The sequence below is a fragment of the Arachis hypogaea genome, chromosome 12, assembly GCF_003086295.3.
Source record: "Arachis hypogaea cultivar Tifrunner chromosome 12, arahy.Tifrunner.gnm2.J5K5, whole genome shotgun sequence".
Taxonomy (NCBI): domain Eukaryota; kingdom Viridiplantae; phylum Streptophyta; class Magnoliopsida; order Fabales; family Fabaceae; genus Arachis; species Arachis hypogaea.
Window position 1 is genome coordinate 102,643,816 of NC_092047.1, and position 18,986 is coordinate 102,662,801.

Here is an 18,986-nt window from a genome sequence, read left to right on the forward strand (position 1 = left end):
TCAACCTGTTCTTCATTACTGCATAACAAGTATATATTTCATGTTCTTTTACTTTTTACAATTAAATTTGAGAATTACTGATATCCTGACTAAGAGTTACAAGATAACCATAGCTTGCTTCAAGCCGACAATCTCCGTGGGATCGACCCTTACTCACGTAAGGTATTACTTGGATGACCTAGTGCACTTGCTGGTTAGTTGTGCGGAGTTACAAAAGTGTGATTGTAATTTCGTGCACCAGCCCGCATTCCAAGTTCTCAGGACCTCCCTTCCATCGAGCTTCTCCAATTTGTAGGCGCCCTTGCCAATCACTTCTTTGACCCTATAGGGGCCTTCCCAGTTTGCCGCCAGTTTGCCTTCTCCTTGGGTCGGTAGGCCGATGTCATTGCGCCGTAGGACGAGGTCGTTTTGCTCAAATTCCCTCTTGAGCACTTTGGTGTTGTAGCGCAGGGCCATTCTTTGCTTTAGTGCTCAAATTAGGAATAATTTATTTTTGTTGGTTTAGAGTCTTTTATTTGAGTTTAGTTTCATATTTTAAGTTTAGTGTCAATTGCATGCTTTTACTTTCTTTTATTTTTCGAAATTTGCATGTGTTTAGTACTTCCTTGATTTTTAAAATTTTAAGTTTGGTGTCTTCTTGTTGTTTTTCTTTAAAATTTTCAAAAATTTGTTCTTGGTGTTCATCTTGATCTACAAAGTGTTCTTGGTATTCATCTTGACATTCAAAGTTTTCTTGTTTGTTCTCTGTGTTTTGATCTAAAATTTCTAAGTTTAGTGTCATTTTGTTGTTTTTCTCTTTCTGCATTAAAATTCAAAAATAAAAAAATATCCTTTCCTTATTTTACTCATAAATTTCGAAATTTTGCATTAAAGTAGTCAAAGATTTTCAAAATCATATCTTTTTTTTGTCAAGGCAATATTCTAATTTCAAAAATTGATCTTTTCAAAATCTTTTTAATTAATTAATTAATTTAGTTTTCAATTTGCTTTGATTTTATTTTCTTTTAGTTTTCGAATTTCTATTTTATTTTCTTTTTATTTTATTTTATTATTTTCGGTCACTTTTTTTTAAAAAAAAAATAATATAATTCATATCAATTCCCTTTTCTCCATCATGGACATAAGTGGAAGTGAACAGTCCAGAAAGACTCTGGGGTCATATGCTAACCCCATTACAGCTGCATATGGGAGTAGCATCTGTATACCTCCCATCAAAGCAAGCAGATTTGAGCTAAACCCTCAGCTCATTATCATAGTGCAGCAAAATTGCCAGTATTCCAGTCTTCCACAGGAAGAACCTACTGAGTTTCTGGCACAGTTCTTACAAATTGCTGACACTGTACGTGATAAAGAAGTGGATCAGGATGTCTACAGATTATTATTGTTTCCATTTGTTGTAAAAGATCAAGCTAAGAGGTGGTTAAATAACCAACCCACATCAAGCATAAAAACATGGAGGCAATTAACAAACAAATTCCTGAATCAATTTTACCCTCCAAGTAGGATGACACAGCTAAGGCTGGACATCCAAGGCTTTAAACAAGAGGATCATGAATCCCTTTATAATGCCTGGGAGAGGTACAGAGGGATGCTGAGAAAATGCCCTTCTGAAATATTTTCAGAGTGGGTACAGTTAGACATCTTTTACTATGGGCTTACAGAAAAAGCTCAGATGTCCCTAGACCACTCAGCTGGTGGATCTATACACATGAGAAAAACAATTGAAGAGGCTCAAGAACTCATAGATACAGTTGCTAGAAATCAACATCTGTTCTCAAACAGTGAGTCCTCCATAAAAGAAGAGGCTATGGCAGTAACTACTGACCCCAATCCTAAAGAACAGATTGTGGAACTTAATCAGCAATTACTCCTTATGACAAAATAATTAGCAGAATTCAAAGAGATGCTCCAAGACACTAAAAATGCTAACAGGAATATAGAAGCACAATTGAATCAGACACGACAGCAGCTATCTAAACAGATAACAGAAGAATGCCAAGCTGTCCAACTAAGGAGCGGGAAGACATTGAATAACTTAGCCCAAAGTAGCAAAAAGTCAAGAAAGGAACAAATGACAGAGGATGACCAAACCACTGCCCAAAATCCCTCTGAGGACATCAAGAGCCCAGAGAGGAATAACTCTAGCGTTCAAACACCAGAAAAGGGTGGGAAGCTGGCGTTAAATGCCCATCCAGCACCCAATCCTGGCGTTCAAACGCCAATGAGGGATCAGACACCTGCAAGTGCTGATAGTAACCCCTCTAAGAAGGCTTCTCCAACCACTTCTGTAGGGAATAAACCTGTAGTAACTAAGGTTGAAAAATATAAAGCCAAAATGCCTTATCCTCAGAAGCTCCGCCAAGCGGAACAGGATAAACAATTTGCCCGCTTTGCAGACTATCTCAGGACTCTTGAAATAAAGATCCCGTTTGCAGAGGCACTTGAGCAAATACCCTCTTATGCTAAGTTCATGAAAGAGATCTTAAGTCATAAGAAGGATTGGAGAGAAACTAAAAAAGTATTTCTCACTGAAGAATGCAATGCAGTCATTCTAAAAAGCTTACCAGAGAAGCTTCAAGATCCAGGAAGCTTTATGATACCATGCACATTAGAGGGTGCCTGTACCAAGACAGCCCTATGTGACCTTGGAGCAAGTATCAATCTAATACCTGCATCCACTATCAGAAAGCTTGGGTTGACTGAAGAAGTCAAACCAACCCGGATATGTCTTCAACTTGCTGATGGCTCCATTAAATATCCATCAGGCATCATTGAAGACATGATTGTCAAGGTTGGGCCATTTGCCTTTCCCACTGACTTTGTAGTGCTGGAAATGGAGGAGCACAAGAGTGCAACTCTCATTCTAGGAAGACCTTTCCTAGCAACTGGACGAACTCTTATTGATGTACAAAAAGGGGAAGTGACCCTGAGAGTCAATGAGGATGAGTTCAAGTTAAATGCTGTCAAAGCTATGCAGCATCCAGACACATCAAATGACTGCATGAGCACTGATATTATTGACTCTTTAGTGGAAGAGATCAATATGACTGAGAGTCTTGAATCAGAGCTAGAAGACATCTTTAAAGATGTTCAGCCTGATCTAAAGGAATCAGAGGAAATAAAAGTACCTCTGAAAATCTCTCAGGAAGAGGAGAAACCTCCTAAACCTGAGCTCAAACCACTACCACCATCCTTGAAATATGCATTTTTGGGAGAGGGTGACACTTTTCCAGTGATCATAAGCTCTGCTTTAAATCCACAGAAAGAGAAAGCACTAATTCAAGTGCTAAGGACACACAAAACAGCTCTTGGGTGGTCCATAAGTGACCTTAAGGGCATTAGCCCAGCAAGATGTATGCACAAGATCCTATTAGAGGATGATGCTAAACCAGTGGTTCAACCACAAAGGCGGCTAAATCCAGCCATGAAGGAAGTGGTGAAAAAAGAGGTCACTAAGTTACTAGAGGCTGGGATTATTTATCCTATTTCTGATAGCCCTGGGTGAGCCCTGTCCAAGTTGTCCCCAAGAAGGGAGGCATGACAGTGGTTGGTGCGCAGAAATTGTGATTATGTAAAATTCATCGCTCTTTCTTTCCCTGGTAATGGCGCCAAAAACATGATGCCAATACCATGGTTCACAACTTCGCACAACTAACCAGCAAGTGCACTGGGTCGTCCAAGTAATACCTTACGTGAGTAAGGGTCGAATCCCACGGAGATTGTTGGTATGAAGCAAGCTATGGTCACCTTGTAGATCTCAGTTAGGTGGATATAAAATAGTGATATGGTTTTCGAAAATAATTAATAAGATAGGGATAGAAATACTTATGTAAATCACTGGTGAGAATTTCAGATAAGTGAATAGAGATGCTTTCGTTCCTCTGAACCTCTGCGTTCCTGCTATCTTTATCCAATCAGTCTTACTCCTTTCCATGGCTGGCTTTATGTAATGCATCACCATTGTCAATGGCTACTTTCGGTCTTCTCTCGGGAAAATGATCCAAATGCCCTGTCACGGCACGGCTAATCGTCTGGAGGCATCACCCTTGTCAATGGTTTACATCCTATCCTCTCAGTGAAAATGGTCAACGCACCCTATCACAGCACGGCTATTCATCTGTCGGTTCTCGATCATGTTGGAATAGGATTTACTATCCTTTTGCGTTCTGTCACTACGCCCAGCAATCGCGAGTTTGAAGCTCGTCACAGTCATTTAATCATTGAATCCTACTCGGAATACCACAGACAAGGTTTAGACTTTCCGAATTCTCTTGAATGCCGCCATCAATCTAGCTTATACCACGAAGATTCTGATTAAGAGATCTAAGAGATACTCATTCAGTCGAAGGTAGAACGGAAGTGGTTGTCAGGCACGCGTTCATAAGGAATGATGATGATTGTCACGTTCATCACATTCAAGTTGAAGAGCGAATGAATATCTTAGAAGCGAAATAAGATGAATTGAATAGAAAACAGTAGTACTTTGCATTAATCTTTGAGGAACAGCAGAGCTCTACACCTTAATCTATGGAGTGCAGAAACTCTACCGTTGAAAATACATAAGTGATAATGGACTTCATTGGTCTCGGCCCCAGAGGGGAACCGGAGTAACCAAGACTGTGAATACAATGATAAAGAGTTCTATTTATAATAAACTAGTCACTAGGGTTTATAGAAGTAAGTAATTGATGCATAAATCCACTTCCGGGGCCCACTTGGTGTGTGCTTGGGCTAAGCCTTAACTTTCCACGTGCAGAGGCCATTTGTGGAGTTGAACGCCAGGTTTTGATCCATTTCTGGCGTTCAACTCTGGTTCTTGATCCATTTCTGGCGCTGAACTCCAGAATTAGGCAGAGAGCTGGCGTTGAACGCCAGTTTACGTCGTCTATTCTTGGCCAAAGTATGGACTATTATATATTGCTGGAAAGCCCTGGATGTATACTTTCCAACGCAATTGGAAGCGCGCCATGTTGAGTTCTGTAGCTCCAGAAAATCCATTTTGAGTGCAGGGAGGTCAGAATCCAACAGCATCAGCAGTCCTTCTTCAACCTCTGAATCTGATTTTCGCTCAAGTCCCTCAATTTCAGCCAGAAAATACCTGAAATCACAGAAAAACACACAAACTCATAGTAAAGTCCAGAAATGTGAATTTAACATAAAAACTAATGAAAACATCCCTAAAAGTAACTAGATCCTACTAAAAACATACTAAAAACAATGCCAAAAAGTGTATAAATTATCCGCTCATCACAACACCAAACTTAAATTGTTGCTTGTCCCCAAGCAACTGAAAATCAAATAGGATAAAAAGAAGAGAATATACTATAAATTCCAAACTATCAATGAAACATAGCTTCAATCAGATGAGCGGGACTTGTAGCTTTTTGCCTCTTGAATAGTTTTGGCATCTCACTTTATCCATTGAGGTCCAGAATGATTGGCATCTATAGGAATTCAGAGTTCAGATAGTGTTATTGATTCTCCTAGTTCAGTATGATGATTCTTGAACACAGCTTCTTTATGAGTCTTGGCCGTGGCCCTAAGCACTTTGTTTTCCAGTATTACCACCGGATACATAAATGCCACAGACACATAATTGGGTGAACCTTTTCAGATTGTGACTCAGCTTTGCTAAAGTCCCCAATTAGAGGTGTCCAGGGTTCTTAAGCACACTCTTTTTTTGCTTTGGACCTTGACTTTAACCGCTCAGTCTCAAGTTTTCACTTGACACCTACACGCCACAAGCACATGGTTAGGGACAGCTTGGTTTAGTCGCTTAGACCAGAATTTTATTCCTTTAGGCCCTCCTATCCACTGATGCTCAAAGCCTTGGGATCCTTTTTATTTTCCCTTGTCTTTTGGTTTTAAGGGTTATTGGCTTTTTGCTCTTGCCTCTTGGTTTTAAGAGCTTTTGGCTTTTTCTGCTTGCTTTTTCTTTTTCTATTTTTTTCGCCTATATTATTTTTTTTTCTGCAAGCTTTGTTCTTTGCTGCTTTTTCTTGCTTCAAGAATCATTTTTATGATTTTTCAGATTATCAAATAACATGTCTCCTAGTCATCATTCTTTCAAGAGCCAACATATTTAACATTCTTAAATAACAACTTCAAAAGACATATGCACTGTTCAAGCATACATTCAGAAAACAAGAAGCATTGTCACCACATCAATATAATTAAACTAAGTTCAAGGATAAATTTGAAACTCATGTACTTCTTGTTCTTTTGAATTAAAACATTTTTCATTTAAGAGAGGTGATGGATTCATAGGACATTCATAACTTTAAGACAAAGTTACTAACTACTAATGATCATGTAATGAAGACACAAACACAGATAAGCACATAACATAGAAAACGAAAAACAGAAGAAATAAGAACAAGGAATGAATCCACCTTAGTGATGGTGGCGTTTCCTTCTTGAGGAACCAATGATGTCCTTGAGCTCTTCTATGTCTCTTCCTTGTCTTTGTTGCTCCTCCCTCATTGCTTTTTGATCTTCTCTTATTTCATGGAGCATGATGGAGTGCTCTTGATGTTCCACCCTTAATTGTCCCATATTGGAACTCAATTCTCCTAGGGAGGTGTTGATTTGCTCCCAATAGTTTTGTGGAGGAAAGTGCATTTGAGGCATCTCCGGGATCTCATGGTGATGAGCTTCATACGCCTCTTGAGCTCCATGAATGGGCTCTCTTGCTTGCTCCATCTTTTTCTTAGTGATGGGCTAGTGAGATGAATCTTTCCATCTCCCATGGCTCAGAAGTGGAAGCAATTGCCTTCCCTTTCCTCTTTCTTGAGGTTTCTCTGGCCTTAGGTACCATTGATGGTTATGGAAAAACAAAAAGCTATGCTTTTACCACACCAAACTTAGAATGTTGCTCGCCCTCGAGCAAAAGAAGAAAGAATAGAGGAAGAAGAAGAAGATATGGAGGAGATGGGGGGATGTGTGTATTCGGCCATATGGGTGGGATTGGGTGGGAAAGAGATATTGAATTTTGTAGGTAAGTGGGATGTATGGATGTGAGTGGTGAATGGAAAACAGAAGGGATGATCATGAATGGAGAGAGAGGGTGAGGTAGGTGGGGATCCTGTGGGGTCCACAGATCCTGAGGTGTTCAAGGATTTACAACCTTGCACCAAATTAGGCATGTAAAATGCCCTTGCACACAACTCTGGGCGTTCAGCGCCAGGTTGGTGCCAATTTTGGGCGTTCAACGCCCATTTGTTGCCATTTTTGGCGTTGAACGCCAGAACCATGCTTGTTCTGGGAGTTCAGCGCCAGAACCATGCTCTGTTCTGGCGTTGAACGCCAGACAGATGCTTCCTCCAGGGGTGTGATTTTTCTTCTGCTGTTTTTGATTCCGTTTTCAATTTTTATTTTTATTTTGTGACTCCACATGATCATGAACCTAAGAAAACATGAAAAACAAAAACAAAATTAGATAAATAAACATTGGGTTGCCTCCCAACAAGCGCTTCTTTAATGTCAATAGCTTGACAGTGGGCTCTCATGGAGCCTCACAAATGTGCAGAGCTTTGTTGAGACCTCCCAACACCAAACTTAGAGTTTGGATATGGGGGTTTGACACCAAACTTAGAGTTTGGTTGTGGCCTCCCAACACCAAACTTAGAGTTTGACTGTGGGGGCTTTGTTTGACTCTGCTTTGAGAGAAGCTTTTTATGCTTTCTCTCCATGGATGCAGAGAGAGATCCTTGAGTTGTAAACACAAGGTTGTCCTCATTCAATTGAAGGATTAATTCTCCTTTGTCCACATCAATCACAGCTCTTGCTGTGGCTAGGAAAGGTCTTCCTAGGATGATGGATTCATCCTCTTCCTTTCCAGTATCCAGGACTATGAAATCAGCAGGGATGTAAAGGCCTTCAACCTTTACTAACACGTCCTCTACTTGTCCATAAGCCTGTTTTCTTGAATTGTCTGCCATCTCTAATGAGATTTTAGCAGCTTGCACCCCATAGATTCCCAGTTTCTCTATTACAGAGAGGGGCATGAGGTTTATCCCTGAACCAAGGTCACACAGAGCCTTAAAGATCATGGTGCCTATGGTACAAGGTATTATGAACTTTCCAGGATCCTGTCTCTTCTGAGGCAATGTCAGTTGATCCAGATCACTTAGTTCATTGATGAACAAGGGAGGTTCATCTTCCCAAGTTTCAATACCAAATAATTTGGCATTCAGCTTCATGATTGCACCAAGAAACTTGGTTGTTTGCTCTTCAGTAACATCCTCATTCTCTTCAGAACAGGAATACTCATCAGAGCTCATGAATGGTATAAGGAGGTTTAATGGGATCTCTATGGTCTCTAGATGAGCCTCAGAGTCCTTTGGTTCCTCAGAGGGAAGCTCCTTATTGATCACTGGACGTCCCAGGAGGTCTTCCTCCTTGGGATTCACGTCCTCCTCTCCCTTATTGGGTTCGGCCATTTTGGCTATGTCAATGGCCTTGCACTCTCCTTTTGGATTTTCTTCTGTATTGCTTGGGAGAGTTCTAGGAGGGATTTCAGTGATCCTTTTACTCCGCTGGCCCACTTGTGCTTCCAGATTTCTAATGGAAGACCTTGTTTCATTCATGAAACTTACAGTGGCCTTAGATAGATCAGAGATTAAGTTTGCTAAATTAGAAGTATTTTGTTCAGAGTTCTCTGTCTGTTGCTGAGTGGATGATGGAAAAAGGTTTATTATTGTTAAACCTGTTTCTTCCACCATTATTAAAGCCTTGTTGAGGCCTTTGATCCTTCCATGAGAGATTTGGATGATTTCTCCATGATGGATTATAGGTGTTTCCATAAGGTTCACCTAAGTAATTCACCTCTGCTATTGCAGGGTTCTCAGGATCATAAGCTTCTTCTGCATAAGAAGCTTCTTGAGTACTGTTGGATGCGGCTTGCATTCCATTCAGACTCTGAGAAATCATATTGACTTGCTGAGTCAATATTTTGTTCTGAGCCAATATGGCATTCAGAGTATCAACTTCAAGAACTCCCTTCTTCATAAGCGTCCCATTACTCACAGGATTCCTCTCAGAAGTGTACATGAACTGGTTATTAGCAACCATGTCAATGAGTTCTTGAGCTTATGCAGGCGTTTTCTTTAGGTGAATAGATCCACCTGCAGAGGTATCCAATGATATCTTTGATAGCTCAGATAAACCATCATAGAATATATCCAGGATGGTCCATTCTGAAAGCATGTCAGAAGGACACTTTTTGGTCAGCTGCTTGTATCTTTCCCAAGCTTCATAGAGGGATTCACCATCTTTTTGTTTGAAGGTTTGAACATCCACTCTAAGCTTGCTCAGCTTTTGAGGAGGAAAGAACTTGGCTAAGAAAGCCGTGACCAGCTTATCCCAAGAGTTCAGGCTATCTTTAGGTTGAGAGTCCAACCATATTCTAGCTCTGTCTCTTACAGCAAATGGGAAAAGCATGAGCCTGTAGACTTCAGGATCTACTCCATTAGTCTTAACAGTATCACATATCTGCAAGAATTCAGTTAAGAACTGAAAAGGATCTTCATATGGAAGTCCATGAAACTTGCAGTTCTGCTGCATCAGAAAAACTAATTGAGGTTTCAGCTCAAAGTTATTTGCTCCAATGGCAGGAATGGAGATGCTTCTTCCATGTAAATTGGAATTTGGTGCAGTAAAGTCACCAAGCATTCTCCTTGCATTGTTGTTGGGTTCGGCTGCCATCTCCTTTACTTGTTCGAAATTTTCAATCAAGTTGTCTCTGGATTGTTGTAATTTAGCTTCTCTTAGTTTCCTCTTCAGAGTCCTTTCAGGTTCTGGATCAGCTTCAACAAGAATGCCTTTTTCTCTGTCCCTGCTCATAAGAAAGAGAAGAGAAAAAGAAAAGAAGAGGAATCCTCTATGTCACAGTAAAGAGGTTCCTTATTGTTAGTAGAAGAAGAGAAGAAGAAGAAGAAAAAATTTGAACACAGATAGAAGAGGGGGGTTCGAATTTGGTGAGTGATGTGAGGAAGAGATGTTAGTAGATGAATAAATAAATAGAATAAGATGAGAGAGGGAGAGGATTTTCGAAAATAATTTTTGAAAAAGAGTTAGTAATTTTCGAAAATAGTTTTTGAAAAATGTTAGTAGTTTTTTTTCGAAAATTCAAAATAAAAATAAAATAATTAGTTAATTAAAAAGAAATTTTTGAAAAAGGGGGAAGATATTTTCGAAAATAGAGAGAGAGTTAGTTAGGTGGTTTTGAAAAAGGTAAGAAACAAACAAAAAGTTAGTTAGTTAGTTGAAACAAAAATCAATTTTGAAAAGATAAGGAGTTGGGAAGTTAGAGAAGATATTTTGAAATCAAATTTTTGAAAAAAGATAAGATAAGAAGATATTTTTGAAAAGATATGATAGAAATTAGTTTTTGAAAAAGATTTGAATTTTTAAAATCACAATTAATGACTTGATTCACAAGAAATCACAAGATATGATTCTAGAACTTAAAGTTTGAATCTTTCTTAACAAGCAAGTAACAAACTTGAAATTTTTGAATCAAAACATTAATTGCTATTGTTATTTTCGAAAATTTGGTATAAAAATAAGAAAAAGATTTTTGAAAAATATTTTTAGAATTTTCGAAACTAACTAAGAAAAATGAAAAAGATTTGATTTTTGAAAAAGATTTTGAAAAAGATAAGATTTTTAAATTGAAAATTTGATTTGACTCATAAAAACAACTAGATTTTAAAAAATTTTGAAAAAGTCAAATCTAATTTTCGAAATTATGAGAGAAAAGAGGGAAAGATATTTTTTTGATTTTTTGAATTTTTATGATGAGAGAGAAAAACAAGAAAAATGATGCAATGCATGAAAGTTATGGATCAAAACAATGAATGCATGCAAGAATGCTATGAATGTCAAGATGAACACCAAGAACACTATGAAGATCATGATGAACATCAAGAACACAATTTTTGAAAAATTTTTAATGCAAAGAAAACATGCAAGACACCAAACTTAGAATTCTTTAATGCTTAGACACTAAGAATTCAAGAATGCATATGAAAAACAAGAAAAGACACAAAACATGCAAATGCAAAGATCAAACAAGAAGACTTACCAAGAACAACTTGAAGATCATGAAGAACACTATGAATGCATGATTATTTTCGAAAAATGCAAGATGCACATGCAATTGACACCAAACTTATAACATGACTCAAGACTCAAACAAGAACACAAAAATATTTTTGATTTTTATGATTTTATGATTTTTTTTGTATTTTTGTTTTAAAATTTTCGAAAATCATTTTGAAAAAGAAAAATAAGGATTCCAAAATTTTTAATATGAATTCCCCGAATCTTATGCTCTTTAGTCTAAAGCTCCAATCAAAGGGTCAGGCATGGCTTAATAGCCAGCCAGCCAAGCTTTAGCATGTAACAGGTAGATCATGGATTAGCAGTAGGTGGATTAGCACCAACTAGCTTGCTCTTGATAACAAATTGGAAGCCTCAGTCCAAATGAATTTAGACATGGCTTTTACATCCAGCCAGGCTTCACATGCTTCATGAAACACTAGAATTCATTCTTAAAAATTCTGAAGAAAAATATATTTTTGAAAACATTTTTATTTTAAAATTTTTTTTTCGAAAACAAAGGAGAAAATTTTGAAAGATTTTTGAAAATTTTTTTAAAAGAAAACAAAAAGAAAATTACCTAATATGAGCAACAAGATGAACCGTCAGTTGTTCAAACTCGAACAATCCCCGGCAACGGCGCCAAAAACTTGGTGCGCAGAAATTGTGATTATGTAAAATTCATCGCTCTTTCTTTCCCTGGTAATGGCGCCAAAAACATGATGCCAATACCATGGTTCACAACTTTGCACAACTAACCAGCAAGTGCACTGGGTCGTCCAAGTAATACCTTACGTGAGTAAGGGTCGAATCCCACGGAGATTGTTGGTATGAAGCAAGCTATGGTCACCTTGTAGATCTCAGTCAGGTGGATATAAAATAATGATATGGTTTTCGAAAATAATTAATAAGATAGGGATAGAAATACTTATGTAAATCACTGGTGAGAATTTTAGCTAAGTGAATAGAGATGCTTTCGTTCCTCTGAACCTCTGCTTTCCTGCTATCTTTATCCAATCAGTCTTACTCATTTCCATGGCTGGCTTTATGTAATGCATCACCATTGTCAATGGCTACTTTCGGTCTTCTCTCGGGAAAATGATCCAAATCCCCTGTCACGGCACGGCTAATCGTCTAGAGGCATCACCCTTGTCAATGGTTTACATCCTATCCTCTCAGTGAAAATGGTCAACACACCCTGTCACGGCACAGCTATTCATCTGTCGGTTCTCGATCATGCTGGAATAGGATTTACTATCCTTTTGCGTTCTGTCACTACGCCCAGCAATCGCGAGTTTGAAGCTCGTCACAGTCATTCAATCATTGAATCCTACTCGGAATACCACAGACAAGGTTTAGACTTTCCGGATTCTCTTGAATGCCGCCATCAATCTAGCTTATACCACGAAGATTCTGATTAAGAGATCTAAGAGATACTCATTCAGTCGAAGGTAGAACGGAAGTGGTTGTCAGGCACGCATTCATAAGGAATGATGATGATTGTCACGTTCATCACATTCAGGTTGAAGAGCGAATGAATATCTTAGAAGCGAAATAAGATGAATAGAATAGAAAACAGTAGTACTTTGCATTAATCTTTGAGGAACAGCAGAGCTCTACACCTTAATCTATGGAGTGCAGAAACTCTACCGTTGAAAATACATAAGTGATAAGGGAGTTCATTGGTCTCGGCCCCAGAGGGGAACCGGAGTAACCAAGACTGTGAATACAATGATAAAGAGTTCTATTTATAATAAACTAGTCACTAGGGTTTACAGAAGTAAGTAATTGATGCATAAATCCACTTCTGGGGCCCACTTGGTGTGTTCTTGGGCTGAGCCTTAACTTTCCACGTGCAGAGGCCATTTTTGGAGTTGAACGCTAGGTTTTGATCCATTTCTGGCATTCAACTCTGGTTCTTAATCCATTTCTGGCGCTGAACTCCAGAATTGGGCAGAGAACTGACGTTGAATGCCAGTTTACGTCATTTATTCTTGGCCAAAGTATGGACTATTATATATTTCTGGAAAGCTCTGGATGTCTACTTTCCAACGCAATTGGAAGAGCGCCATTTTGAGTTCTGTAGCTCCAGAAAATCCATTTTGAGTGCAGGGAGGTCAGAATCCAACAGCATCAGCAGTCCTTCTTCAACCTCTGAATCTGATTTTTGCTCAAGTCCCTCAATTTCAGCCAGAAAATACCTGAAATCATAGAAAACACACAAACTCATAGTAAAGTCCAGAAATGTGAATTTAACATAAAAACTAATGAAAACATCCCTAAAAGTAACTAGATCCTACTAAAAACATACTAAAAACAATGCCAAAAAGCGTATAAATTATCCGCTCATCAGTGGTCCATAATGAAAAGAATGAACTAGTTCCCACAAGAACAGTCACAGGGTGGCGTATGTGTATTGATTACAGAAGGCTCAATACAGCCACCAAAAAGGATCATTTTCCTTTACCATTCATAGACCAAATGCTAGAAAGACTAGCAGGTCATGAATACTACTGCTTTTTGGATGGCTATTCAGGCTACAACCAAATTGTAGTGGATCCTCAAGACCAAGAGAAAACAGCATTCACATGTCCATCTGGAGTATTTGCTTACAGAAGAATGCCTTTTGGTCTCTGCAATGCACCTGCAACCTTTTAGAGGTGCATGCTCTCTATTTTCTATGATATGGTATAGAAATTTTTGGAAGTCTTCATGGATGGCTTCTCAGTATTTGGAAACTCATTCAGCTCCTGTCTTGATCATCTAGCACTTGTCCTGAAAAGGTGCCAAGAAACTAACCTGGTCTTGAACTGGGAAAAATGTCACTTTATGGTGACTGAAGGAATTGTCCTTGGGCACAAAATTTCAAGCAAGGGAATAGAGGTAGATCAAGCCAAGGTAGAGGTAATTGAGAAATTACCGCCACCTGCCAATGTAAAGGCAATCAGAAGCTTTCTGGGGCATGCAGGATTCTATAGGAGGTTCATAAAGGACTTTTCAAAAATTGCAAAACCTCTGAGCAACCTGCTAGCTGCTGACACGCCATTCCTGAATTCTTTATGTCTAAGCATTAAAGAATTCTAAGTTTGGTGTCTTGCATGTTTTCTTTGCATTAAAAATTTTTCAAAAATGTGTTCTTGATGTTCATCATGATCTTCATAGTGTTCTTGGTGTTCATCTTGACATTCATAGCATTCTTGCATGCATTCATTGTTTTGATCCATAACTTTCATGCATTGCATCATTTTTCTTGTTTTTCTCTCCAAAAATTTCGAAAATTAGATTTGACTTTTTCAAAAATTTTTAAAATCTAGTTGTTTTTATGAGTCAAATCAAATTTTCAATTTAAAAATCTTATCTTTTTCAAAATCTTTTTCAAAACTAATTTCAATCATATCTTTTCAAAAATATCTTCCTATCTTATTTTTTTCAAAAAAAAAATTGATTTCAAAATATCTTCTCTAACTTCCTAACTTCTTATCTTTTCAAAATTTGTTTCAACTAACTAACTAACTTTTTGTTTGTTTCTTATCTTTTTCAAAACTACCTAACTAACTCTCTCTCTCTCTCTAATTTTCGAAAATATCTCCCTCTTTTTCAAAATTTCTTTTTAATTAACTAATTATTTCAATTTTTAAATCTTAATTTTCGAAAATTACTAACATTTTTCAAAAACTATTTTCGAAAATCACTAACTCTTTTTCAAAAATAATTTTCGAAAATTCTCCTTCTCTCTCATCTTATTCTATTTATTTATTCATCTACTAACATCTCTTCCTCACATCACTCACCAAATTCGAACCCCCGCTTCCATCTGTGTTCGAATTTTTCTCTTCTTCTACTAACAATAAGGAACCTCTTTACTGTGACATAGAGGATTCCTCTTCTTTTCTTGTTCTCTTCTCTTTCTTATGAGCAGGAACAAGGAAAAAGGCATTCTTGTTGAAGCTGATCCAGAACCTGAAAGGACTCTGAAGAGGAAACTAAGAGAAGCTAAATTACAACAATCCAAAGACAACCTTATTTGAAGTAAAGGAGATGGCAGCCGAACCCAACAACAATAATGCAAGGAGGATGCTTGGTAACTTTACTGCACCTAACTCCAATTTACATGGAAGAAGCATCTCCATTCCTGCCATTGGAGCAAACAACTTTGAGCTGAAACCTCAATTAGTTTCTCTGATGCAGCAGAACTGCAAGTTTCATGGACTTCCATCTGAAGATCCTTTTCAGTTCTTAACTGAATTCTTGCAGATCTGTGATACTGTTAAGACTAATAGAGTAGATCCTGAAGTCTACAGGCTCATGCTTTTCCCTTTTGCTGTAAGAGACAGAGCTAGAGTGTGGTTGGACTCTCAACCCAGAGATAGCCTGAACTCTTGGGATAAGCTGGTCATGGCTTTCTTAGCCAAGTTCTTTCCTCCTCAAAAGCTTAGTAAACTTAGAGTGGACGTTCAGACCTTCAGACAGAAAGAAGGTGAATCCCTCTATGAAGCTTGGGAGAGATACAAAGGACTGACCAAAAAGTGTCCTACTGACATGCTTTCAGAATGGACCATCCTGGATATATTCTATGATGGTTTATCTGAGCTATCAAAGATGTCATTGGATACTTCTGCAGGTGGATCCATTCACCTAAAGAAAACGCCTGCAGAAGCTCAAGAACTCATTGACATGGTTGCTAATAACCAGTTCATGTACACTTCTGAGAGGAATCCTGTGAGTAATGGGACGCCTATGAAGAAGGGAGTTCTTGAAATTGATACTCTGAATGCCATAATGGCTTAGAATAAAATATTGACTCAGCAAGTCAATATGATTTCTCAGAGTCTGAATGGAATGCAAGCTGCATCCAACAGTACTCAAGAGGCTTCTTATGCAGAAGAAGCTTATGATCCTGAAAACCCTGCAATAGCAGAGGTGAATTACTTAGGTGAACCTTATGGAAACACCTATAACCCATCATGGAGAAATCATCCAAATCTCTCATGAAAGGATCAAAGGCCTCAACAAGGCTTTAATAATGGTGGAAGAAACAGGTTTAACAATAATAAACCTTTTCCATCATCCACTCAGCAACAGACAGAGAACTCTGAATAAAATACTTTTAATTTAGCAAACTTAGTCTCTGATCTATCCAAGGCCACTGCAAGTTTCATGAATGAAACAATGTCTTCCATTAGAAATTTGGAAGCACAAGTGGGCCAGCTGAGTAAAAGGATCACTGAAATCCCTCCTAGTACTCTCCCAAGCAACACAGAAGAGAATCCAAAAGGAGAGTGCAAGGCCATTGACATAAGCACCATGGCCGAACCTATAAGGGAAGGAGAGGACGTGAATCCCAAGGAGGAAGACCTCCTGGGATGTCCAATGATCAATAAGGAGCTTCCCTCTGAGGAACCTAAGGAATCTGAGACTCATCTAGAGACCATAGAGATTCCATTGAACCTCCTTATGCCATTCATGAGCTCTGATGAGTATTCCTCTTCTGAAGAGAATGAGGATGTTACTGAGGAGCAAGCTGCCAAGTTCCTTGGTGCAATCATGAAGCTAAATGCCAAATTATTTGGTATTGAGACTTGGGAAGATGAACCTCCCTTGTTCACCAATGAACTAAGTGATCTGGATCAACTGACATTGCCTCAGAAGAGACAGGATCCTGGAAAGTTCATAATACCTTGTACCATAGGCACCATGATCTTTAAGGCTCTGTGTGACCTTGGTTCAGGAATAAACCTCATGCCACTCTCTGTAATAGAGAAACTGGGAATCTATGGGGTGCAAGCTGCTAAAATCTCATTAGAGATGGCAGACAATTCAAGAAAACAGGCTTATGGACAAGTAGAGGACGTGCTAGTAAAGGTTGAAGGCCTTTACATCCCTGCTGATTTCATAGTCCTGGATACTGGAAAGGAAGAGGATGAATCCATCATCCTAGGAAGACCTTTCCTAGCCACAGCAAGAGCTATGATTGATGTGGACAGAGGAGAATTAATCCTTCAATTGAATGAGGACAACCCTTGTGTTTACAACTCAAGGATCTCTCTCTGCATCCATGGAGAGGAAGCATAAAAGGCTTCTCTCAAAGCAGAGTCAAACAAAGCCCCCACAGTCAAACTCTAAGTTTGGTGTTGGGAGGCCACAACCAAACTCTAAGTTTGGTGTTGAACTCCCATATCCAAACTCTAAGTTTGGTGTTGGAGAGTCTCAACAATGCTCTGAACATCTGTGAGGCTCCATGAGAGCCCACTGTCAAGCTATTGACATTAAAGAAGCGCTTATTGGGAGGCAACCCAATTTTTATTTATCTAACAATATTTTTCTTAGTTATATGTCTTTATAAGTTCATGATCATGTGGAGTCACAAAATAAATATAAAAATTGAAAATGGAATCAAAAACAGCAGAAGAAAAATCACACCCTGGAGGAAGCATCTGCCTGGCGTTCAACGCCAGAACAGAGCATGGTTCTGGCGCTGAACGCCCAAAATGGGCAGTATCTGGGCGCTGAACGCCCAAAATGGGCATCATCTGGGCGCTGAACGCCAGAATTGCACCCTGGAGAGGAGCTGGCGCTGAACTCCCAGAACAAGCATGGTTCTGGCGTTCAACGCCAGGAATGGGCAACAAATGGGCGTTGAACGCCCAAAATGGGCACCAACCTGGCGCTGAACGCCCAGAGTTGTGTGCAAGGGCATTTTACATGCCTAATTTGGTGCAAGGTTGTAAATCCTTGAACACCTCAGGATCTGTAGACCCCACAGGATCCCCACCTACCTCCACTCACTTCTTCTCATCCCTCACCACTCTCTTTCACACAATCCCATAAACACTCTTCCCCAAAACCCTTCACCAATCACCTCAATCCCTCTTCCCCATCACCTCTTCACCACTCACATCCATCTACTCTTTCCCATAAACCTACCTCATAAACTCCACCTACCTTCAAAATTCAAAATTAATTTCCCACCCAAACCCACCCTACATGGCCGAAACTTAACCCCCTCCCTCCCCTATATAAAGCCTTCCATTCTTCCTCATTTTCACACAACACAACCCTCTCTTCTCTTCTTGGCCGAAACACAAGCCCTTCTCCCTCTCCTCCATTTTTCTTCTTCTTCATCTATTCTTTCTTCTCTTGCTCGAGGGAGAGCAAAATTCTAAGTTTGGTGTGGTAAAAGCATAAGCTTTTTGTTTTTCCATTACCATTGATGGCACCTAAGACCGGAGAATCCTCTAGAAAGGGGAAAGGGAAGACAAAAGCTTCCACATCCGAGTCATGGGAGATGGAAAGATTCATCTCCAAAGCTCATCAAGACCACTTCTATGATGTTGTGGCCAAGAAGAAGGTGATCCCTGAGGTCCCTTTCAAACTCAAAAGAAATGAGTATCCGGAGATCCGACATGAAATTCAAAGAAGAGGTTGGGAAGTTCTAACAAATCCCATCTAACAAGTCGGCATCCTAATGGTTCAAGAGTTCTATGCCAATGCATGGATCACCAAAAACCATGATCAAAGTAAGAACCCGGATCCAAAGAACTATGTTACAATGGTTCGGGGGAAACACTTAGATTTTAGTTCGGAAAATGTGAGATTGGCGTTCAACTTGCCAAACATGGAAGAGAACGCACGCCCCTACACAAGGAGAGTCAACTTTGATTAAAGGTTGGACCAAGTCCTTATGGACATATGTGTAGAAGGAGCTCAATGGAAGATTGACTCCAAAGGCAAGCCGGTTCAACTAAGAAGATTGGACCTCAAGCCTGTAGCTAGAGGATGGTTGGAGTTCATTCAATACTCAATCATTCCCACTAGCAACCGGTCTGAAGTTACTATAGACCGGGCCATCATGATCCATAGCATCATGATTGGAGAAGAGGTGA

The 18,986-nt window shown here is 39.1% G+C and overlaps 2 non-coding genes across 2 annotated transcripts; one reads left to right on the forward strand and one right to left on the reverse strand.

Moving 5' to 3' along the window:
• Nucleotides 1–9,201: 9,201 nt before the first annotated feature.
• LOC112731050 (small nucleolar RNA R71) lies at nt 9,202–9,309 on the forward strand. The gene has a single exon (XR_003166845.1). It is a non-coding gene; the product is annotated as a small nucleolar RNA R71 (small nucleolar RNA).
• Nucleotides 9,310–15,540: 6,231 nt separating this feature from the next.
• On the reverse strand, nt 15,541–15,648 carry LOC112732109 (small nucleolar RNA R71). Its single transcript, XR_003167847.1, has one exon. It is a non-coding gene; the product is annotated as a small nucleolar RNA R71 (small nucleolar RNA).
• Nucleotides 15,649–18,986: the final 3,338 nt, after the last annotated feature.